This window comes from Tinamus guttatus, unplaced genomic scaffold (assembly GCF_059628265.1).
Source record: "Tinamus guttatus ecotype Peru unplaced genomic scaffold, ASM5962826v1 Tinamus_guttatus_pri_ptg000546l, whole genome shotgun sequence".
Taxonomy (NCBI): Eukaryota; Metazoa; Chordata; class Aves; order Tinamiformes; family Tinamidae; genus Tinamus; species Tinamus guttatus.
Genome location: NW_028289080.1, coordinates 3,300,082 through 3,325,589, shown reverse-complemented (window position 1 = coordinate 3,325,589; position 25,508 = coordinate 3,300,082). Strand labels below are relative to the sequence as shown.

The window sequence follows — 25,508 nt, the reverse complement described above, 5'->3', positions numbered from 1 at the left end:
GTCTTTATCTCTATCTATTATTTTTATCTCTAATATCTCTTTATCTAGCCGCTTCCTAAGCTGATCTTAGGTCAAGACTGCCTGTGTGTAAATGGGAGGAGTCCTGCATTATAGCAAATCTACCCAACCCTGCTTTTTATGCTGGGGTCAGCGTTGTACTGCACAAAGCTTCCTTTTTCAGGTGAAACTTCTAATTGTGTACAGGGTTGCTGCATTAAGAAAGAGGTATTTCTTACATTCTAGCTACTCTATGAACAGTTCTTCTAGCGGTATTTATTTTTCTTTCATATAGGGTTTTTTTTTAAAAAAAATGAAATGCTTGATGTTATTAGCTGCCCTGTAGATAGGGGCCTTCAGTAGCTCATATAAAAAAGAACCACAAGTTTTTAGTACGCACATCCTCTGATACTTTCCATTTCACCCACAGCAGGTTCAAGCAAGAAGAACAAGAACAGGAGGAAGAAAGCAACTGCAAGATGGTAGAGGGAGTTCTGCTGGTAGAGTAGGCAGGGTTCATTCCAGGAAAAGAAAAGGAGAACCTGCAGGATTCTCTAGCTCACCCACTAGGAGAGAGGGATACACTGCTGAGAATAGGAATATACAACCAGGGAGACCCTACTGGCAGGGAACTTGATTGTCAAATGAGAGGCTCTTGCAAAAAGGAGGAGCACTAGATGAAAGTACATAGACAAATTGGCATAACTCAGTCCTCAGCGCTGCCCTCGCGTGCCCACAAATCAGCGCTGCTGCTCTGGCGCATCTAAAAAGCAGAACTGTGAGCGGAGGGGGCAGGAGCGCGGCCGCTCTGACAGCTCCTCCAGGGTGGCCCATGGCATGGGAAGCTCCTGCAAACAGCAGGTTCAGAGCGGGAGGCAGCCTTGTTCTTGGAGCCGCCCTTGAAGATGCTGCCTGCATCAGCCCAGGTAGGACTGGGGGAAACAGCCATAGCAACATGAAAGCGCAGGATCTCATTATTGAGACGCTACTGGCTGTTAGACTGCAGCCACTGTTTTCAAGAAACAGAAGCAGAGACCAAAGCACAACCGCAGGCAGCAGCACCCGCGGGGCTGGAGAGCGCGTGGGGCCCCGTGTGGGTCGGTGCCGCAGAGCGGCCGGGAGGAGGCGGCGCGCATGCGCCCTGCGCTGCGCAGGCTCCCTGCTGCCCCCCGCGCACAAGGAGCGAGACGGCCATGGGGGGTGCGCGCATGCGCCCTGCGCGCCGCCGGGCTCACTGCTGCCCTCACGTGCCGGGGCGGAGGGGCTGCAGGAGCGGGGGTGTGCGTGTGTGCAGCGCCTCGGGCGGCCCTGTGTGGCGCAGGGCGCATGCGCAGCGGCCGGCAGGTGTGCAGGTGTCCCTGGAGGGCTGCGCTCGGGCCCCGGGACGGGAGGAGGCGGAGGGAGGCCGGGGAGCAGTGAGAGCAGGGGTAGTGCTGGTGGAGGACGTGGCCGCAGGAATATATTCCCTGGAAAAGTGACTTTCATCGACATTTTCATTTCACATTCCCATGCCAAATGAAGGGGGTGGAAGCGCGTCTGAGGAGGATGTCATGTGTGAAGCGAATGGAGGCGTTTCTCCTGTTGCCATTGCCCTGTGTTCCGCGCGCCCGCATGCCCATACGGCGGGGACGTGGGCACTGCTGCGCCCCGATGGTGAGGCGTAGCGCCGCGCGGGCCACAGCTCCTGGCTGCGCTGTGGGGGCTGTGGGCAGGGCGGCCCCCAGTGAGCGAGCAGGGCTGGGAGGGCCGGGCCACGGCCTGGCCACGACTCCTGGTTCCCAGGGCCGAGAGGCCGAGGAACAGGAATGTGCGTGACGCGGCTGGGTTAGCGCCTGGGGTGGGCTCGGGGGAGCACAGCCCTGTGCCATGCAGGGGAGCGACTCTGGCGTGTGCTCGGCCTCCGGAGCGAGCTGAGGTCTGACGCAGTGTGACGGGCAGGCTTAGTGTTAAGAGCAGGAGAAAGCCTAGAGCTCCGTGGGGAGCGGCGCCAGAAAGGGCTGCCTGAGGAAACGCAGCGCGGTATCCAGCCTGGTCCTGGGACGCCCTTTAGCTTGGAGGCAGATCGGGGAGTGGTGGCCTCAGCCTCCGGAGCAAGCTGGGGTTTGGCGTTCAGGGCCACGTGGGTGATTGTCGCTCTTTTCTTCCGAGCCGCCTCTCGGCTCCCTCCGTATATGCAGGACGCAGCCTTTCCGGGATAACCCCCTGCGCCGGCACCCACGGAGCGCACGAGCATCTAAGGGCCGACCTGTCGGCAGCGCTAGTGCTGAGGAGTGTGCTCGGCCGTAGGGCAGTGGCTGCAAAAGTGAGTTTGCTCTAGCAGAGAATGGGGCTTACACAGATCCGAGCAGCAGCTCCGGAGCCAAAAGGGCTGTTTGCCCAGTGCTAACTGGGAAAAGCAGTAAGCACTTTAGTGTTGTAAGACTTTTAGAGGGGAAATTGATTTTGGAAGGGAAATGATTTTGACAGAGAAAGAAAATAGGAGTGGGTGGGTAACTTTTTCAGAGGATAAAATATTTGGAGGGAAACCAACTCACAGGGAGAGATTTGGGGGGGGAACATTTTTTGGAAGGAATATTTTTCAGGGAATTTTTAAAGGAGGAATGGGAAAATGGTTTGGGGGAAACTTTCTTGCGGGTTGTTGAGAGATAATTATTTTGGTGGGGGGAGGTTATTTGAGGGAAGAATTTTGGTGCAGTTGTTTTTTTTTTTTTTAATGAGAATTAAGTTTAAGAAAAAGCTCCTGATATTTGGGTGTGTAAAGGCAATATAAATAATATAGGCTCTATAAATAATATTTTGAAGGAAAGGTATTCTTTTGGAGATGGTGTTTTCTTCGGCTTTGTTTTGTATTCCCAACATCTAAAGTACGCTCCACTTAAGTGAACGTAACAAAATAATTTTGGAGAAATATATAACTCTTCCTAAAAGTTGTTGCTATGTACTAGGCAAATATCAGAATTTGGGGGTTTTATTTCTTTCCCTTTGGCAACTCTGTTGTCAAAGAGAAGCCAATAACTGTAGGGATTAAATAGTTAATGTAGAGTGTACTAATGGGGATTAAATAGTTAATGTAGAGTGTACTAATAAGCTAGTCAATACTTAGTCTCAAAATGCAAGGACTCTTGATAAATGGCATGACAGATGGCTCTGCATGGAGGGGTTGCCTATCTACAAGGACGACTCCTGAAAAATGGCAAGTCAGGAGGTTCCGCATGGAGGGGCTGCCTGTCCAGATGTCCTGGTTAGCAATAAAATACAGATAACATTAACATGAAAGTAGAACAGAGAAACGGGAGGGGGGAACATTTTGGGGGTGAAAACGGTATAAAAGAGGGACGACCGAAGTAGTCGGGGTCCGTGGTGTGACCCCTGCGTGGGAAAGCCCGGACCCCAGCTAGCTGGTAATACTTATTATCTTTCTCCTATTATTAAAAGCACAAAATATCGATGGTGTTTGCCTCTTTCTCTGTCGATTCGAAAACCGGACCTAACATTTGGGGGCTCGTCCGGGATTCGAATACGAGAAAGAAGAAAAATATAGAGAAAGATAATAAGTTAAGGGAGGCCTCAGGGTGTGGTGGTGAGCCGACGGTAATCCAGGTGGACGCACCAAAGGATTGTCAGCTGGAGCCCGAAGGGAGACGTCCCTCGCACTCCCAGGAAAAAGAAGGGTGGTTGGTTAGGTTGGTTGGGTATACCGTTTCTCCTTAACGAAAGGAGACCGGTTTGGGAAGGGCGAATTCTGTTAATAATCGCCCTTACTGGTTTACTGGCAATTGTATTAATTTTGGTTTTAAGCGACGAGCTTGATACAATGGGACAAGGGAAATCCACCCCTTTGTCATTTATGTTAAATCATTTTGGATATGTTAAGCATCGGGCACATGATTTATCTGTAGAAGTGTATAAAAACTGATGGGAGATATTTTGTAAAAGTGAATGGCCAAGTTTTGACGTAGGCTGGCCGAGAGGGAAGTACAGATTTAGAATTAGTAAAGAAAGTAAAAGAGATTATAATGAGACCTGGGTCGGAAGGACACCCAGATCAATTTACTTAATGAAAAAGGAAGGGAAAAAGGCGGCATTATCAGATTTGACTTTATATCCAGAAATACTGGATGAAGGAAGTGGGCACAATCCCCCCCCTTACGCACCTCTGCCCGAGGCACGAAGGGAGGTGAGTAGTAGTGATCAAAGGAGGGAGGGAGGGGAAGACAGGGGCCCAGCATTTGGGACTCGATCGCACCAAAGGGGAGGCGAGGGAGATGTGTCAAGCACCTCTCAAGCTTTCCCAGTTAGAGCAATTGGAACAACAGGGCCTCAGGGACAGCGTACGTATCAATACTGGCCATTCTCTTCTAGTGACTTGTGTAATTGGAAAAGTCAAAACCCCTCTTTTTCCGAGAAGCCACGGGTGTTGATTGATTTATTAGAATCCATCCTGTTTACATATAACCCTACCTGGGATGACTGTCAGCAGCTTTTAAAAGTACTGTTTACGACCGAAGAGCGTGAGAGGATCCTGACCGAGGCACAAAAGTTGGTGCTGGGAGAGGACGGGAGACCTACCGGGCAGCAGAACCTTATCGATGAGGGATTCCCATTGGTAAGACCACCGTGGGATTTTGAACAGCCTGAAGGTAGGGAGCGTCTCCGAACATACCGGCAAACGCTGATGGCAGGGTTGCGGGCGGCAGCGCGTGACTTAACTAAAGTAATTGCTGTCAGGCAGGAAGCCGAAGAAAGCCCTGCCGCTTTCTTAGAGAGAATATTAGAGGCGTTTAGACAATTCACTCCTTTAGATCCTATGAAGGATGAGAATCGGGCAGCTGTCATCTTGGCATTTGTAAATCAAGCTGCCCCAGATATAAGAAAGAAATTGCAAAAGATTGATATATTGGGGGAACAAGCTTTACAAGATCTTTTAAAGGTAGCAGAAAAGGTGTATAACAACGGGGAGACTCCAGAAGAAAAACAGGAAAGAGTGAGAAGGGAAGATCGGGGATATCAGGCGAAAGAAAATCGGAGAAATCAAAGGGAGATGGCTAGGATATTTTTTGAAGCAGGAGAAAAATCAGGGAGGTGAAGAAGGGGACCACCACCCCCCAGAGGAGTTGGGGCACGGTTAGGAAGGGATCAATGTGCAATTTGCAAAAAGAAAGGACATTGGAAAAATGAGTGTTCGGAAAAAGGAGAAAGGGGGTCACCTAGAGTACTGGTGGCGAAAGAAGATAGCGACCGAAGGGGCCAGGACTCAGAACCCTTCCCCGAGTCTTAGATAGAATTAGAAATGGAAGGGAAAAGTGTAAAATTTCTAGTAGATACAGGGGCTGAATACTCAGTAATAAATAAAGCAGCGGGGAAACTATCGACAAGGAAAACTTGAGTACAAGGGGTTAATGGGAGTAAGGGGTATCGGTGGACATCAGAAATAGCTAATAGATAGATCATGCACTCTTTCTTGTATATACCGGAGAGTCCGGTACCCTTAATGGGCCGGGATCTCTTAACTAAATTAGGGGTAAGGTTATATTTTGAGGATGATGGAATAAAAATCAATGACCGGGAAGGACGACCGATACAGGTCCTGACCGCTAGATTAGAGGACGAATACAGACTGTATAAAGAGAGGAAGGAAGAAATTGGACCAGAAACTCAAAAATGGATGAGGGAAATCCCAGAAGTATGGGCAGAGAATTCGGGAGTAGGAAGAGTTAAAAGTAAAATTCCTCTGGTCATGGAATTGAAACCAGGAGCTCACCCGATTAGGGCTAAACAGTACCCAATGACCCCTGAAGCTCGACAAGGAATAGCAAAGCATATTAAAAGGCTACTGAAAGCTGGCATTCTGCGTAAATGCAAATCTCCGTGGAATACTCCTCTGTTTCCAGTAAAGAAGCCTGGAGGAGATTGCAGACCAGTTGAAGATTTGAGAAAAGTTAACAAAAGAGTAGAGGATGTGCATCCTACAGTCCCGAATCCATATACTCTGTTAAGTACAATGCCACCAGATATGGGATGGTATACGGTTTTAGACTTAAAGGATGCATTTTTTACCATCCCCCTGACGGACAGAGCCAGGAAATGTTTGCTTTTGAATGGGAAGATCCCGAGAGCGGATACAAGGGTCAGTTAACTTGGACCCGATTATCACAAGGGTTCAAAAATTAAACGCTGCAGGAAGATTTGAGTGAATTCAGGAGAGGTGGATAATCTGCTGCTAGCGGCAAGAATGAAAAAGGAAGTGCGAGGAAGGTACGAGGAAGTTGTTGCAAGACCGAGTAAGTGCTAAGAAAGCTCAGCTATGTAATCCGGAAGTAACATATCTGGGATATAAGATACGAGATGGTAGGAGATGGCTAACTGATGCCATGAAAGAGACTGTTCTTCGGATTCAGGAACCCAAATCTCCAAGAGAGGTTCGAGGATTTTTGGGGACGGTGGGATACTGCCGTTTGTGGATACCTGGGTTTGCAGAAAAAGCGAAACCTCTGTATGAGGCGAGTCGAGAGAAACCGGACTGGCAGTGGACAGAAACTATGAGAAAATCTTTTGAGGAACTGAGATTAACCCTGCTAGAGGCCCCTGCACTTGCACTCCCGGACCCAGATATGTGAGCGAAAATGCGGGAGTTGCCAAGGGAGTGTTAATGCAGAATCAAGGCCCTTGGAAACGGATAGTGGTGTCCAGTTGCCGCAGGGTGGCCCTCATGACTTAGAATTATTGCAGCCGTGGCGTTAATGGTTAAGGATGCAGACAAACTCACATTTGGGCAAAAGCTGTATGTAACGGCTCCTCATTACGCAGAGGCATTACTCAAACAGCCACCTGAAAGATGGATAACAAATGCTAGGCTGATTCATTATCAAGCCTTGCTTTTAAACCCAGGAAGAATTATGTATACATCCTCAATGACTTTGAATCCAGCCACTCTCCTGCCTAACCCAGAGTATGAAACACCTATGCATAATTGTCAGGAGGTGTTAGCTGAAACTACAACAGTGCAGGAAGATTTGAAGGATGAGCCAATGCAAGGAAGAAAAGTGTGGTTTACAGATGGAAGTGGCTTGGTCGACCAAGGAAAAAGAAGGGCGGGAGCTGCAGTGGTAAATCAGAACAGAGAAATAGTTTGGAGCCGGCGTTTACCAGACGGCACTTCGTCTCAAAGAGTGGAACTGAAGAACAAAGTGCTGGAGAAGGAGATTACGATACAGGAGGAAGAATGTTAATTCCCAAGTGGATGGGACAGAGAATGGCACAGCAGTTGCATAGTACCACACATTTGGGGGAAAGAAAAATGGGACTGTTAATAGAAAAGTTCGGGCTGAGATTCCAAGATCAGAAGAAAATATTAAGAGAGATAATAGAAGGGTGTCAAGCGTGTCAGGAAATGAAACCATCAAGGGTCAGAAAGGTACATGAAGGTATAAGGAAAAAAAAAAAGGTGGTGAACCTGGAAGGCATTGGGAAGTAGATTTTACGGAAATAAAACCAGGTAAATATGGGTATAGAGATTTATTGGTATTAGTAGACACATTCTTGGGGTGGGTGGAGGCCTTCCCCACTAAGCGAGAGACAGCCCAGGTGCTAGCGGTCCCATATATGCAAACGGGACATTCTGTGGGACAAATGGGACAGTCGACGGGTTACAACAACGATTCCCTGCGTGCGGGATTACCCTTAGGAGCATATGGGGGGGATCCATCAGGACAGGTACATAAGAGTACAGATTTACTATGGAATAATGATACCGCTAAGGCCTTGCCAGATGGAGTGTTTTTAATTTGTGGGGATAGAGCGTGGCAGGGAATACCTAAGAATGCTTATGGGGGACCGTGTTATTTAGGGCAACTGGCAATGATAGCCCCGTTCAGAGCTAAGTTGTTAACTATGAAGCAGGAACAAAGAAGGCAAAAGCGTTCCCTTGGTTTAACACTGGAATGCAATGATAATGTACAATTAATATCTGTAACTGCGCGGGTCGCCTTAGCTATCTTTGTACCAGGAGCTGCAGCAGGAAATGCATTAAGGGAACTTTCGAAGTTGGCCTGTTGGAGTGAGAAGCAAGCAAATGCGACAACCGAGGTATTGGAACAACTCCTGCTCGATCAGAACAGCCTGCGACATGCATTCAACAACAATTGCGCTGGCTCAAGGAACACACTCAGAAGATAACACGGGAAGAAGGACTGATGGACGGATGGCTAAAGTCGTTGTTTGGGGAACTACCTGGAGGGATATCAGGACTGATAAAAGAAGGATTGTGCATATTTGTGATTCTGTTATTACTGTTACTGTGTATCTGTATAATATGGAAATGTGTAATGGGGTTAATGGAAAAAGCTACAAACCGAGTTAATTCTATGCATATAATGTTCACGCGACAAACTCAGAAGGATCGAGAAAGGATTCTCTGATATTAGCAAAAGAAAAAGGGGGGAATGTAGGGATTAAATAGTTAATGTAGAGTGTACTAATGGGGATTAAATAGTTAATGTAGAGTGTACTAATAAGCTAGTCAATACTTAGTCTCAAAATGCAAGGACTCTTGATAAATGGCATGACAGATGGCTCTGCATGGAGGGGTTGCCTATCTACAAGGACGACTCCTGAAAAATGGCAAGTCAGGAGGTTCCGCATGGAGGGGCTGCCTGTCCAGATGTCCTGGTTAGCAATAAAATACAGATAACATTAACATGAAAGTAGAACAGAGAAACGGGAGGGGGGAACATTTTGGGGGTGAAAACGGTATAAAAGAGGGACGACCGAAGTAGTCGGGGTCCGTGGTGTGACCCCTGCGTGGGAAAGCCCGGACCCCAGCTAGCTGGTAATACTTATTATCTTTCTCCTATTATTAAAAGCACAAAATATCGATGGTGTTTGCCTCTTTCTCTGTCGATTCGAAAACCGGACCTAACATAACTACTGCTGTTCTTCTCCTGAGCCAGATAAAAATAAAAGCTTTCTCCTGGTTCTTTCTTGTAGTTGTAAGGTAGCATTATGTTCTTGCTGAAATGAGTGGAATTGTTGGAATGAGTGTCAAAGCAGTGAAATTAAGGAGGAGACCCCAAATGTGTGATCTCCTGAAATGAGGGCTGGAGGGCAGCATTGCTCTGGTGAGGAAGTAGATGGTATTTCCAACCTCAGGAGTTGGTGGAAACAGTTCCCTGTCCTTGTCCTTTGAATTACTGAATCCCATGTGTCAGAAATTCTAATGAAGAAAAGGGTAATGAAGACCTTTGAAGCTTGGCTAGCCTTCAGTGTTCTTTAAGTGTTTCCTTTAGTAGGTCTAGATACTATTTTGAAAGAAAAAGCAGAAAATATACCAATGCTTCCTCTTGCAAAGCTGGCACAACTGCACCGTTTAAATAGCAATGTTGAGGGTGTTAGTAATCTTAGTGCCTTGAGTCATTTTGTTCTTCCTTTACAGAGCTCCTCTAGCCACCAGTAAATTCTGCTGGGAGGCTCCACGGGGGAGATTTCCTACAGAACGGATCAGGGAAGACTACTTTGGGAACGGGAGGAATGCGCCGTTGTGGCCTGCTAAGTGCCAGGACACAGCTGGGGCCTTCACTAGCGGCGTTTTCATTTTCGCATGGCCCAGTTTGAGCTGCTGCTGCTGATGCCAAAGGAAGTCGTGCAGGTGGAGCGCCGCCAGCTCAGCAGGGCCGGTCAAGCAAAGAGCAGGAGAGAGCAGGTGAGAGCCGGGCACGGCTCGGTGGGGGTCAGGCCCCAGCCCACGGGGAAGAGGTTCTTCCAGGTCTGCAGTGGGCAAGGGAGGCAGGGGCTCCCCTTAGAGTGGGCCAAAGAATTGGATGTGTGAATATTGGAGAATTTTTGGGCAAAAGTCGTCTCTCTCTTCCTGTTAAGGTAAGGCGTAAAAGGGGTGCATGCTTTGGGAAGAGTTCCTGTTAGTGTTTTTGGTGGGGGGGTGCGCTTAATTTCGCTGCCTAGCCGAGGCGTCCGGCCTCGGGGAATTCTGTGCACATGGGCGAGCTCAGCTCAGCACTTAGTGCCCAGCGTGGCCTGCAGCGGTGCCGCTGGCTGGAGTTAACGCTCCGCTTCCCGCTGGGAGAGGCTGGTTTCAGAGCTGGTGTGTGAGCAGGGTGGGCAGAGCAGGGGGTCCAAGTGGTGCCCGCTTGTGGTTCTGGGATTCTTGGTGCCCGCCTGTGGTTATGGAGCTGCCCCTGATGCTTCCTGGTGGGGATGGGCTCTTGCTTTTTCTCTTTGAGTAGAGGGTTATAAACTCCGTGTTTTCAGGGGAACAACTGGGGAACAACAGCAAAAAAAAAAACCCTATATGAAAAAAAATAAATACCGCTAGAAGAACTGTTCATAGAGTAGATAGAATGCAAGAAATACCTCTTTCTTAATGCAGCCACTCTGTTTACAATTAGAAGTTTCACCTGAAAAAGGAAGCTTTGTGCAGTACAACACAGCATAAAAAGCAGGGTTGGGTGGCCTTAGGCCTAGATTTGCTATAATGCAGGACTCTGCCCTTTTATACATGGGCAGTCCTGACCTAAGATTAGCGTAGGAAGCAGAGCTAACGCTTGCTCTGGTGGGCCATTTAGCATCCCAGCAATGGAGCCTGCAGAGCCCAGCTAGAGGAGAAACACGAGGGGACAGAAAAAGCAAACGAGGAGGGAAGCAAAACTGGACGTGTTCAGTGTGTACTCTCTCGGGCTTCTCAGAAGCTACTTTCAGGCATCATTCTCGTAATTTCTCAGCTTCACCCCTACTGCACAGTTTGTCTTTTGTATTTTTTTAAAAAATGGAAAGCCATCCTATTCTCTAAGATCCATACAGACCCATCTTGTCAATCGAAGGCAGCAGCCAGCTAAGTTGGAGATCAAGACAAGGCAAGATGGGAGCTTCCTGTTTTCTTCACTATGCATTTTTCTTGTTTGCCTCAGCTATATAACTGATAAACCAAAAAGGAGGTAAACTTTCACATGATGTACTTAATATACCAGGAACAAGGAAGATTTCTAATGCTGAAATTATTCTACAATTAAAACAGACAAACTCAAATGCTGTTTTACTTAAAATAGGTTTTTATTAAAACAATATTTTTTTATTGTTTGAAATGTATATTCGCTTTATAAATATGGAGGTGTAAAAGACATATCTTAAAACTTATTTTAATAGATATAAATATATAAAATACATATAAAATATGTAATATATATAATTATAGTACAACTATTAAATATATCTTATTTGTTTTATATATATTTTATATACGTATATGTCTTATACATCCATATCTGTATGTATGTAATAAATATATTTACAAGTACTCTTTACTGAACTATACACAGCTAACGAGGGAATGCAATTAAAATTTTATTTTAAATAAAGGAGAAGTGAAGTGTTCTGAAGATCACATTATGAAGCACAGTAGAAGTTCCTAATGATTTTCTTCATTTCCTGATAATAAAGAAAAGACAAATTATCAATAAGCACAAATAATAGTTTAAGAACCTGACAGATTCTTTCTTCACACAAAGTTAAAGCATCTGTAAATACATTCCCCTGTTGGTGATATTTAGCTATATCATGTGCTAAAAGCATCACAATGCCTTTTTTTTTAAAGAAAAAGGGAGGAAACAAAGAAATCCAGGCACATTTAATTTGAGCATTCCAATGTTAAGTTCCAGAAGCCCACAAGTGCTGGGATAACATCAATATTTTCCCTTCTCAAGCTAGTACGTGGCATTATACCAGGTGAGAAGGGAACGTCTGTCAGGCGTGACCTCCCTGAATCCAAAATATCCTCATTTTTGCACAGTGAGAACACAGCGTCCGTTCTACCTCTCAATCAGATGTGAGGGAAGAGATGGAGATACCAGTGCCTAAGCAAAGAGGCTCCTTCTTTTCAAGGTAAACTGCAGAGGGACCAAGAATTTTATCTATTCTCACACACAAGCGCCTCAGGGACGAGTGGGCTCATGGCTTCTCTGGACCTGAACACTCCATTTCCAGCATATCTAAACCAAATGAACACTGGGATTGCCCAGCTTGGGCGGTGGATGCCTCCTGAAGACATTTCCAAATGTTTGCCTGCTTGTAGGAGGGGGAGAAAGAGGAAGTAACAGACTGAGAAGAGCACCCTCCTTTCATGGTCCCCCTACACCTTGGATACACTTGTGGATAGCAAGACCAGCTATCCACAGTCTCCAAGGTTAATTGCTTTGAAGGAGCTGGGTGGGTGGAACCGTTGTCTTCAAGTCCAATCTCTTTTTCCTGCTGAAACTGAAAAGAGTTATGCCAAATATAACAATGTTTTTGCAATATGGGTAAATGTCTTCCAAATGGAAATGAGTAAGTCTTATAACATGACAGCTAAGCACTAAAGCAATGAATATGAAATAAGCATGATATCCAGAGGGCATGCAGACTGTGTAACCATGACAGAATACTATATATAACCATTAGAAAACATATATAAAATTTACCATATTGAGTTGAGTTTAGTTTTGTCATAATTGTTCCGGTGCTTGTAAATGCACTGGCAGAGGAGAGCGTATATTGTTTTCTAGGTAAAAGATGTTGAAGGTCCTTGTCCTCTTAGTGACAGAATCCAGCAGATGCTGAAAACAAAATGGAGACAACACGAGTTGAAAATAGCATGAGACCTTCTGCAAAAGCTCTTGAAGGCTTCAGGAGCTAAACAGTCCCATCACAGCACAACTGACTGCCAACACTGTCCAGGAGCTGTGCGTGGAGTGAGGCTGTCGGAGTGGACAGCAACCAGGCAAGTGGAAATACTGCCCACAACTGCCCAGCAAACTCCACTTCCCTCACAGCAGTGAGGGGAGAAAGTTCCCTACCTTGTTCTAAAGAAAACTGAAAACAGACATACCACAAGCTTGCTGTAATCCACCACAACGGGGGGATCCGGCTCCTCAGGAATTCCCACTGGACTCTCATGACGTCCGGCCAGACTCTCATGACGCATGTAAGTCTCTGGGATGAAAACAATTTCTTAAGTCATGATTTCTCTTTTTCCAGAACATGGCTATCCATCAGCTATCCCACAAGTGGCATCCAATCTTTCTCTACCGTTCCCTGATATTTGTTCACTGAGAAATACTTGCCTTCTACTTTCTCCTCCATAAAAAATAGGAACCAAGATCAAAAAGCAGTGGGAGTGAAAAGCCCAGGGTTGAGAGGAGAAAAAAGCAATAGTCAAAACGTTGCCATTACAGCAGTGCCTACTTAAGGAAGTTGAATGTTAAGAAAACCCATCTCCCATTTGAAGCGAGCATTAGATGTGAGTCATCTCTGCCACATCGTGACTAAGTCTACACAGGCCGAGTTACAGCTCCTTATCCCAAGCTGCTCCTTATCAGAAAGATGCACGTGCCATAAAAGAAAGCAAATGATTGTTGGTTTGCGAGGAGATAGAATTACAAAACTGATTTCAGAATCAGAAGAGCAGCAGCTTAAGAAAAATGACTTTGGTGGCATAATCAGAGGGACAGAATCTTAATGGAAGCAACACAGTGCAGTGATTTGTAAAGAAATAATAGAATGAAATTAAAGGAGGCTAATGTAAACCCCTCAACAACAAAATGGAGCTAACTGGTCTGCTGGACCTTTCGCTTACCTTTGGAATCACCCTCTTGGAAACTTGCTGTATTTTGGGAATCCAAAGTCTCATTTCAATTTCTTAGCCCTGAATTGGGAGAAAACTGGGCTCTTTTCTTTTCAGAGCCAGATTTAGTCACAGAGGAAAAATCTCTTGTTTTCTGTCTCATGTTTATTTTCATAGACATTTGTCTGTCGCCGTGGAAGACTATTGTGGCTTTCTTCCACACGAGAACCTCCTATGAACTCACCTTCAGTCTGGTGCATGCTAGAAACACCGTTTTCCAGGAACTCTTCTCCCTCACTCTCTACTTCCTCTTGGTCTTCTCCACTTCTATTCACTTAACTCCACTGCAAAATCTTTCTCCTCTTTGTTTCACCACTGGAAGTGCAATTGTTCCTTTTGCGTTTTCTTTTGGACGGAACTGCAATAAGATATTAGAAAAAACAACCCAAAATATAAGCAAAGAAGTTCCTCCTTTAAAACCTGCTCTTCTTATCTTCCTCATATGTCAAGTAAAACAATCAAAGAACTGAAAGTACTGACAAATCTCACTACACATGTAGGTCTAAAGAAAAGGTTGCAAGTTCATGTGGTCCATTTGCTGTTAGATTTTTAAATTTATTCAAGACTTTAAACTAGATTTGAAGCTTTTAAGCCCAGAAAATTCCTACTTTAGCCTTGCTTTGCAGTCCTATTGTCTGCCTATTGGGTAAAGTTGCTTACTGTCTCATTACATGAACTAATAGAGATGAATAGCAAAAAAGCCTTTGGAGAAAAGCTCTTCTTCAAATCTCTTATAAAACCAGTAAAGATCAAAAGCAGAGTGAATGCTGGGAAGAGTTAAAAAGAGACCATTTCAAGAAAGTAACTGAAGGATAAAGAAAATTCTCAGTAAAGTTTTATGATTCAGATAACCTGTTTAAACCAGTCTTTGTCCTTATGCCTTCCACAAATGAAAACAAAAAACCCACCCTTCTTTCTATTTACAGAATATTGCACAAAACAGATGGGTGAAATCCTTGGCAAAGTTTCCACCGGCAGAAACCTTGTCACAAGAAGGATACCAATGGCATTAGCAATATCACCCAGAAAGCCTGTTGGTGGGGAGAAAAAAAGAAAAAAAAATCTAAAAAAAAAAAGCAACTTGCCATTAGGCAGTGATGTAGGGCAGGCTCCAGGCATCACTGGCATCTCTATTCTTTCGTTACACTTGTTATCTTGTTTATTACATCCAGAAACAGAGGGCTGCTGTGGCATCACCTCGTAGTGAGATGGCACATCCTGTGAAGAGCTGCAGCCTTGCAATGAAGAACAGACAGTAAAAAAGTTGGTCTCACGTTTCTACTTACAAATACTGAGGCAAGTCTTCAAATCCCGAGGGTTGGAATACATACCTCTTTTCTCACGAAACTCTTTAATTTCTTCACAAAGTTGTTCCAAGTCTTTATCCATTTCCTCCTTCACTATGGCATGGGCAGCATCTCTCAGAGCACAAGCTTTGTCTCTAATGAGACGATCTGAAAGTTGACAGTCAGAACTGAGTGTTTGCCACTAGCCAAGTGAAATCCTTGATTTGGATCACATGGAAAAGATGGACTCTTTTCCCAAAGAGGTTTTGCAAGCTATTTCAGTGAATAGTTTTGGCAGAAGAACATAAAAGTTAATAATCAAGGCAGAGGCACTACATCTTCATTAGCACCTATTGCACATAATTTCATCTCTAAATAATTTAACACTACACCAGTTTTTAAAGTGGCAAGAAATGCTCTCTGTGGATGTTTCAAGGGAGCTAATCCCAAGGCCATTGTAAAGAGACAACTCTTCTCAATCTATGCATTTTAAATGTTGTCTAAATGAGGGATAAAGAGCTATCCTCACCTCCAGCTTCTCTATCTGGCTTGTATTCTAAGGCACTGCTACAGATTAGATCAAGATCTTTCAGAAAATCTCCTGCAGTTATATATTGGTGCAAGTCAATTTTAGAGAGAATTGTTGAAAGGTCCATTGACTGTTTAATAACTGTGATATAATCAGGTACTTACAAATTAAATAGATGGGTTCAGAGGTTTTATTAGACTTACACAGTATCTACCCACATTATTTTAATAAATTCAAGTAAATGACTTCTTAAAAGCCCTGAATATTTGTGACATTATGAGCAGATAGTGGAATTAACCAGTTAGCTGCTTGAAAAAGGAAGGGCTCTTTCAAAGGGCTTTGAAGAGACACACTGGAAGGCAGAAGAAAGGCAGCAGGAAGCTGGGGAGTGTGTGTGGGACAGCGAAGGGAACAGACATGCAGAGCAGGATTGGCTTCCTTCAGCTTCAGGACATCGCAGTAAATACACTGGATTGAGCCACCCGAGCCAGGCTCTGCTCTGGGCAGCAGGAAATCCGCTGCCGGAATTGCCCTTTGGAAGCAGCTGCTCTAGGCATCTCCCTTAGGAGGAGATATCTGGAGCAGAGCTAATTATGTCCTTACTGGGAGCGTGAGAGGAGCCTCAAGGGTAGTTTAGGTGAGGACACCTCTATTTGTTTAGACTATTCACATGTCAAGAGCCTGGAAGGGCAAGACGAGGGATGCCCAGAGGAACAGGGCCCTTGCTGATACACAGCTGTATTAAAATTGCAACTAACTCTGAAGTATAAGTCTGTTAAGATGGGAGCACAGTCAGTAAATTAAATGAGTAAAAGAGGGACTTGGAAGTTTTGGGGGAAGATGAAACCACATGTCATTTATGGCTGATCCTGTACTGGGAAGCCAGAGACAAAATGGCAGGCGGAATCTTGAATTTTTTTTCGAACATCTGCTCTTCTCCTGTTCCCAGAGGAACCACTGACAGCCAACAAACACGTGGCGAGAGCTTTAGGCTTTATTCAAACAGCCCCAAAGAAATCTGACTGTTTATTTCAGAGTTGTAGCATACCCACATATCAAAGTCTTTCCCCAGGCAAACTCTGGTAGTAGCTGGTCTGACTTTCTAGGAGGAAACCAGGGCTTTCAGTGACTACTCAAAAAAAGGACATTGAAGAGCCTCAGGGAGTCAGCAAAATAAAATATAAAACACTTTTTGCTCCTCCAAAAAGAAATCCTTTTAGTGCAGTGCTAAAGATAAGCCTTTCGCTAGAGCACACCAACACTGGGCACTTAAAAATACACCCAGACAGTACAGTATTACAGACCCAGAGCAGTTTACCTCATCTGCATCAACAGGGTTTGTGAAGGCCTTGAAACGTCCGTCAGCAGCAAGTCTGAGAGTAACATCCCTTAAGAAAACGCTAAGTGCACCAAGGGACTCCTCCTCCTGCTCCTCTGCCCCTTGCGTTTCTCCCCATGGTGGTTCCCGAGGTTCAGGCGGCGGCACCACCGGCAGCACTTCCAGGGCCTGCCGAGCACTCAAATAGGAGCACACACAGAGTTACTGATAGGAAACCCACTACCAAAACAAATACTGTAAGGCTGTTAACATACAGTTAGCAAATTTTTATCTATAGAATAGGCTCACCTGCTTTCTTTCTAGATGCAGGAGGTTTAGCAGCTTGATTTAAAATTAAGTCCTCAAAAAAGTTGCTTCTCTCTTCTTTAGTAGGCAACGGGATATCGAAAACTTCTCCATAATCTTCGATAAACAACTCCTGTATCTATGGCATGAGAAGGAAAGACATTCAGGTACAAGATCACTACGTCAAAAAGAGGATTTTTTAAATTAAGCTTAATAATGATCTGAAAAATAATATTAAAATAAATGTTATCTTCCTGGTGGTCAAAGGCTAGATTTCTTTAGGTCAGGATGGCAAATAAAATATCTTCTTTGACGAAAAGCTCTAGAATTTAAGCTCAGCGAATGGACGAGCACAGGATGCACTGACAGAGTGATAACATCCCCCACCTTTGAGGTTTCGTGCTGAAATGGAAGCGAGTCCCTTGACTCACAAAACAACCAAGACAAACGTTCTCAGCGCTGCTTTGTGTCTAAGCAAATCTACAGGATTCAGAAGGGTGCCCTAGTAATAAAAGGATCCATTTGCTTGAGGGAGGACAGTATTCGTATACTTAAAGGATTCATAAAATTAAAGTGAAGAATTGGGAAAAGTGTTGATAGAAATACCTCATCTTGGAGATCCATGTACGATACGTTTGCTGTTGCAAGCAACAAATCCGGAGCAAATTCTGGAATGCTCTCTAGGAACATTTTAAAGGTAGTTTTCAATGTAATGCCAGCTGTTTCCCATCACGCATTGATCCGTGGAATATAAATTATACTTGGTGCTGTCCTCTGAGCTTCTCGGTTAAACTAGTAAAATGAAAGCTTTGGTAAGAGCAATGAACCAGGAGCACAGGCTGCTCATAAATAGCTACGCCTAATAAAATAGAAGTGCATAAAGGCAAAGTACCAAAAAAAAAAGAAAAGCCTCACCATGCAAAACTTATTAATAGTAGAGTAAAATTTCTGATTTGACTCAAAAATTGATAGAGCTACACAGACAGAGATCCAGATTGCTGCCTGACTGCAAGACTGCTTACATGTAAGTTAACTTCTAAAGAGCCGCACGACTCAATAGAACATCTGTGCTTACGTGTCCATCTCTCATCAAAGGTCAAAATGCTATAATACAGTAACGAAGTACAGTAAAAGCAGACCACCTCCATTAACAATTTCACTTACCTCACTTGAGCAGTTTACAGACAGACAGTGAATCTCATGAGATTAAAGAGAGAAGAAAAGAAAAAAAAAAAAAAAGATACCTGTGCACATATTTCCTCTGATGATGAGGCACTAGCAAACAGAACTGGCAGGTCCAGGGTATAAACCGGAAACTTTTCCAGGGCGTGTATGACTGCGGGGGCCAAGTGGGAGCTTTGCCCACGGTCTGGCTCTCCAGAGAGCAAGAACCTTGGCCTGTGACACGTTGCCTGGTGAGAAGCATTTCTGGAACAAAATTAGAAAATAGCAAGTTTAAAACACATTGTGATGAATAAAGACATAAATGCTAATTTGTTCTGCTTCAAGTTTCTCTTGAGAGAAGACACAAGCAGCATAATCTCTTTCCAAAGACACAACAAGCTGAAGATTCTGAACCTAAAAGGGGACAGGCATTTACCTCTTGAAGTCAAGGAAGTTTTTCTTCTTTCGACAAGTCTTTTCAGGAAAAGTCTCCTCATCTTCAAAGGCTGAAAGTGACTCCTCATCACTCCAGATGAAATCGCTTTGTAAAGTAGCATTCATATCATCTGGAAGACAAGAAGGGTTTGTTAACTTGCCTGGATAGTCTGCATGTCTCACTCTAATACAGCTTCCAAAGCAGCCCCCAAACCCACTTATCTCTCTTTCTCCCTTGGATGGGCTCACACTAAATGCTATTTTTGAAGACTTGATCCTACCACAGGTCTAAAGAGATTGCACAAGGCTCTACAAACCTCGCCCAAGTCTTATGTTTTGCAAAAGTTATATTTCTTTATTGGCAAAAAGTCCCTTTTTTGCCCCAAGAACAAAGAAATGTGATTATTAGCAACAACTCCTGTACTTGCTAGACACCCACACAACCCACCAGGCTGTGTGTCTGGAATCTGTGTCCCACAGTAAAAGTATGGGAATTAAGTGAATGTGATGGCCACCAACGGCTCTTTGTCTCAAGACTCCTAAGCCAGATGTGTTGTGTAGATCAACACATCTTCTGTATAAAGATCCTCCAAGATCACTCAGGGAGAAGGTAGAAGCAGAGAATAGAGAGGGGAAGTAATTATGGATCACCTAGCATCTCTGCTTGCATTTGTTGTGGCTTTCTGCCTGTTCTACCAATAAAAATGAACCTAGCAAGTCTCCAGGTAGAAAAGCTAGCAGGATGTTGCCAGGAAATGTGATGCATGTGATCTCACACATCGCCCAGTGTGATCCACAAATGCTTCAATTCATATGAGGTGAAATGATGATAGCTAAAACAACAAGTAGTTTTAACCAGCTGCCTTGCTGCTGGTCCTTCTTTAGGACAAGTTCTGCGTGGGGAAATTCTCTCTGCAGGACTCGTAAAATTCTCTGAAAAAGTGGTTTAAAAATGGGTGATAATGCTTGTCCGGGCAAAGCCTCAAACCTCTGTGAAGCTGGTACAATTCTTTCCATAGCCATGAAAAAATATTTTGCTGTTATTTTAATTGAGGAGACATCTAGCTGCAGTTTCTCAGGGCTTCTGTATATCTGAGGGTAGCAGTGCCGCAAAGCACAGAGGGCGGCTTCAGCACATGCGGACTTGATATCAGCACCACAGTATCCTAATAAAACAAAACATCAAATGGAGCATTATGTCAGGCTCTGGCAACACAGGAAGGTCAAGGTGCCAAAGTGCAACATGCAAAGACTTTGCCTGCAGGTTAAAACAGTCTAATAGGAAATGTGAAAAGTGTTGCTGCACTACAGAAGTTTTGTTAGCCACCCTGCACGCTTACAAACCAGCCAGACTTTTCTCCTGAACCTTCTAAGCAAAACTTTTCTCCCGAGGAAGTTGCCCCAAAAGCCACTCGCTGTTTGGAGAGACAGAAAGTAAAGCAATAAGTGGATGGAAGTGTCTCACTCTGATGGCTCAGAGGACACGCAGCTGGCTCCCTGGCTAGTTGTGCAGCGAGGTGCAAGCGCCTGGGTCCCCCCTGCCGTGCGCCACGAGCTGAAACTCCTGCAGACTCAGTCACATGCAGGAACTCGCTTCATTTTTGAACTTACCAGCAGCTTTTTCAGCCAGCTCGTCAAGGAACGTGTCACGTGGTGTAGGGGTCCAGTTTCGTGTGTGAATCTTGAAAATCTCTTTTCTAGCCTAGAAACAAAGTGCTTGCATTATAGTTTGTCTTGAGTCAAAGGGCAGAGGCAGAATCCCTCACATTAACAGATTAAGGCAAATGATTAATTTAAACTTGGATGAATTTTGAAGTGAAGTGAATTCACTCCCTTCTTTTCAAAGCTTAATATTTCTGTTTGTTCCATTAAACTCTTTCTGCAGACCTAAGGTCAAAAGGCAAGTAAAGCTTCTATAAAAATTAAGTTTTGACAAGTAGGAGACCTAATGATTTTGGGAAAGATACATTAGAAAACTGGAAAGAAAAGGTTTTTCCTCAAAGAAAACTTATCTCAAATGTAGCAAGATATCATGACGACAGACTCACTAGTTTGCTTTTCTGTCAGTTCATTCAAGCAAAATAGTCCTAGCACTGGTTCCAATTGCTGCAATTGCTACAAAGAGCAACTGTGATTCAAGCTAGTAGCACCGATCCAGAAACGCAATGGAAACAGGAGGCAAATGCTTATGGAAAATACACTGTTTCGTTAAATACACTGCTTGGTGCATTCTTACTTGCTTCCAGTCATACTCCACTTTATGCTTTTCCCCAGAAGTGCTAATTAAAACAAACAAACAAACAAACAAAACCTAACAATATTTGAGATATTCTGGCTAACTAGTGAAAACCAGAACAAAAATCAGCTTCACGTGGAGTTTTCCTTTTTTTAATACTTTGGGTTGCTATATACCCATTTTTTCATTGCTTGGAGATGGCAATTTTAGCGAAAAGCTACTTTTAAAACTCATTTTTATTTGGGATAATGGAGTTCCCTAGGGCTTGTACCTCTTCTTTCGTACCGTGTCCACCCTCCGCACCAGGACGGTCTCTCAGGATATTGCTCCTGTGTGTGAGCTGCACGGGGCTGCATTCCCGCTTACCTGCTCCACGACACCATGTTGTGACACGGCTTTGTCAGCAAGAAAGATTTGCTGGATGAGCACCAGGATTGAATACAAGTTCCTACCTCTTTATCTGGCAGTTTAAAAAGGAATTCTCGCTCAAAGCGCCCGGCTCTGCGTAGCGCAGGATCTATCCAATCCAGCCTGTTGGTGGCTCCAATTACGACGACTTCTCCTCTGCTGCCCAACCCATCCATAGGTGCCAGCAGTGTTGATACAATTGAGCTAGCAGAAAAAATATATATATATTATTTTGCTTCCCTGGGTTAGTAAATTTTGTTCAGTTATGCATTATTTTCTCTAGTGATCCCTGAGAAAGGACAAGCTTTTGCTCATTAGGATGCTGGTGAGCGAGAGGACTCATTTGAAAGCTCTCAAAAATAGATAAGGTCACTTAAATGTTATGCTAATATCAAGCTCAGTGAATGCTTTTAAACTGTTGCTTGAAGTGACATACAAGTTAGAATAATTGAGCTACAGGTTTGCAGGATATTATTTCATATATAAACAGGTTTCGGTCTTCTTTCCTCAATGATAAGGCACATTCTATGTAGATGCAAAAAATAAATAAAAAATAAAAATCTTGTACCTGTGGGTTTGGTCATGCCTGCTGGAGCGTGCGGGAGCAAGAACATCAATTTCATCAAAGAAAATGATGGAAGGACGAAGTTGATGGGCCTGGAACAAAACAGGGATACAGGAATATGAGCTAAGTAAAATGGTGCTGCTCTAAGAGGAAATGCATGAAATGCACTGTGGCTGCAACATCATTGGAACTCGATTTTTAGAGCAGCAGGGATCTCTAGTAAGCGAGCTAATGGAGTGACATGTTCTCAGCCTGCTCCTGTTTCCCTCTGAATCTGAGCCATTATCTCTTGCAACCTCTTCTGTGGTTTTGGTGGGGAAAAAGTCTTGGCTTGAGCATTTTGGGGGGTTCTTTTTTTGTTTGTTTTTTTTAAATCTTCCCCAGCACATCTCCAAGATTTCAGCTCCCTGATCCAAAGTACGGAAGCATTAAGAAAGAGAACACCAATGTTCCCATTTCAGTGTTAGAAAGGGGCAGAATAAATAAATAAGTAAAAGTAAAAAAGGCAAGTCTTCCTCCAAAATGTTCATCACCAAAAATTACAACCCCAGCTCTGCCAGAGTACACTGCAACCTTACCTGCTCAAAGAGCAAACGAAGTTGGCGCTCCGACTCCCCTAGCCCCTTACTGAGACCGGCAGCTCCTTTTCGCATGAAAAAGGAGATTCTCCTGCCACCTTGGCTGCACTCGTTGGCAAGGGCCTGGGCAACCAGGGTCTTTCCAGTCCCTGAGGGGCCGTAGAATAAGCAGCCTCTGTAATAGAGAAATTCACATAGGACAAACTGTCAAAAAAGCCCATTTCTACCCCCATCCCTAAGATGATCAACCCCTTCCTCTGAACCAAACCCCTTTATATCCAGCAGGATACAGCTAAACTGTGAGAAAAGCCAGAACAGGAGGGAGTTTTGTGTTTCTAAAGAATTTCACATGCCGATAAGCAAAATTAACCAAGGGGATTAACAAACTCACACCCCACTCTCTTCTGGAGAGAGGGCAGTGTCCAGCAGGACACGTCCAAAACTGCTCCCAGGCACCACAGGGGACCATAGCAGAAGGGAGCCAAACAAGAGCCAACTTGGGGGGCTGCAATTCTTCCAATACTAGTTTGTTCTTCAATTAGAGAGATATCATATGCTCCCTTCTTCAAGCACCATTCACCAGGTCTTCAATCATGCCAAGGCCTTTGCTTACATTTTGAACCTCCATATACTCTAGATTTTACACATTTTAAATAAATCATTTTTACTACTAAAAAAAAAAAAAAAAACCTCAACAATGCCCAAATGTTTGAAGCACAAAAAATATATTGATGCCTCAGTGTAATATCCTCCCCCAAAAAGCTGAATTAGCGTTTTGTAAAGGTGTGTTACCTTGGGGGCTGAATTTTGAATTTCTCAAAGATTTCCGGATAAAGCAGCGGAAAAATCACCATCTCTTTTAACACTGCAACGTGCTCAGAAAGACCACCCACACCAAACCGGACCTAAAGATCAAGTCAACAGAATAAGTTTACACCTTAAAGAAAGCTGCAGCCTACAGAAGGTTCCATCAGAAACCCTGGAAAAATCCCTCTAACATGAGTTAAAATCACTAATGGCCCTGTCCATTTGCATGGCACTGGCATCAGCCAGACTTGCTCTCATGCTTGTTCGAGTCTCGTGAACTCCCTTTCAGTCGTCTTTCCAAACATTAATGGGAAGACACTTTATTGGAATTAAAAAGAAAGTCTCCTCCTAACTGAAGGGATAGCTGGAAGACTTTTATTTTTAAGCGTTGGAAAGCAAATGTGTGTAACAAAAGACAGGCATTTCAGAAACATCTGCCTGAAAACATATTTCCTAAATACTTAATACAACAAATGATATTAAAAGATATTAAGTACCAAAAATGCTTTTTCTGTATTTTTAACTTCATGCTAGAGTGGGTTTCGTTCTAAATAAGCTAAAGAAGCAGGCCAAAAAAAAATCCCCACGGCAGCTGGCTATTATTATCATTATTATTATCATTATTATTTATTTCTTTTTCTAATTATTTCTTTTTAATTTTTATTATTTTTGTTCTTCTTTCAGGGGTGTCCTGCAGCCCTCGGTGCGAGTGATGTTGAGGGCAAGAAAGCGTGCGTGTGGGTGCAGGGGAAGAACCACACACCTGGGGCGGAAATCCGGGCTCCTTTTATGTCCCCATTCTTTCTACATTCCTGTGTCGCAGCTTAAGTGTCGTGTGTTCTTTCCCAGCCAGCTCAGGCCCAAAAATCAGCCCCAGCGGCCACTGGGGATTATTATTATTATTATTATTATTAACATTAATATTATTTCTTATTATTATTTCCTCTTATTATTATTATTTCCTCTTATTATTATTACTTCTTATTGTTATTATTTCTTCTTTTTATTATTATTATTTTACTTTTTCTATCCACCCCAAATCCCTCCCGATTCCCCTCTTCCCGCCCGTGTTTCCAGGGCGACAATAAAGGCCGTTGCGCAACCGGCTCCGCTGTGTCCATGGCGACCGCGGGGGACGGGCAACGGCCTCCCGGTGCCGCGCGGTGCCGCGCGGTTCCGCCCCGCCCCGGCATGGAGGGGAGGGGCGCACTGCGCATGAGCGCAGGCCCCCCCACCCCGGGAGGACTCACTCCCGCCCCGCCCGCGGCTACCGAGAGGCCCTGTGTGCAGTGGGCAGGAGCCGCAGTCAGGAGGCCCTGTGTGCGGTGGGCAGGAGCGCACGCGCAGTGCCCTTCCGCCATGAGGCGCCGCCAGCGCAGCCACGAGCCAAGAAGCGACCGCGAAAGATGGCCAAAAAAGACCGAAAAACAGCCAAAAGTACGAGGATAAGGAAAGCTGACGAGGCCCCGCCAGGAGACGAGGGCCCCCGCCACGGCATTTTGGCGGAAAAGAAACATCCCGACCTAGTAAAGTTGTGGTGTGTGTGTGGGGGGGGGAGCGGACCCAGGGCCGGGCCGGTGGTAAAAGCAGTGCCACGGCTAACGTGGGGGCGAGGGAGTGCGTGTGTCTGCAGAGATGAAAGCCGCGGTGTCAGGGCAGGTTTTGATACGCTTCCAAGAGCGAGATTAAAACACAAATTGGGTCAAATGTCAAAAAAGGTTGTTTTATTCTCATACGCGCAATAGGCCTGGGCAAAAAAGAAGGGAAAAGGAAGGAAAAGAAAAGCAAGCGGGAGAGATGCAGCAGGATTGTAGTTGCCACCACCCCCAGTGCAGCTGAGTGTCGCTGGCTGCGCTTGGGTGCGGGCACAGGTGCCTGGGTGCAGGCGCTGTCCCACAGCCCTCGGTGCAAGGGATGTTGAGGGCTAGAAAGCGTGCGTGTGGGTGCAGGGGATGAACCACACACCTGGGAGGGAAATAGCACACAGCGGCGGAGGGGGAAATCCGTGCTGCTTTTATGTCTCCGTTCTTGCAGAGTCTGCCCCTTTCTGCATGCTCTGCTGCTCCTCTTCCTCCAGCTCCAGTGCCAGCGCTGCTCCATAGACGCTGCAGAGCATCGTTTGAGCCTCGTGCTGATGGAGATAGAACACCTGGAGCTGATGCCACAGTCCTCCCAGAAGCAGGATCCCAAGGTAAAAAAGTCGTAAATCAGATGGA

At 44.8% G+C, this 25,508-nt stretch overlaps 1 pseudogene; it reads right to left on the bottom strand.

Annotated features, from left to right (window-relative positions):
• Nucleotides 1–982: 982 nt before the first annotated feature.
• On the bottom strand, nucleotides 983–24,413 carry LOC148592673 (ATPase family AAA domain-containing protein 2-like; annotated as a pseudogene).
• Nucleotides 24,414–25,508: the final 1,095 nt, after the last annotated feature.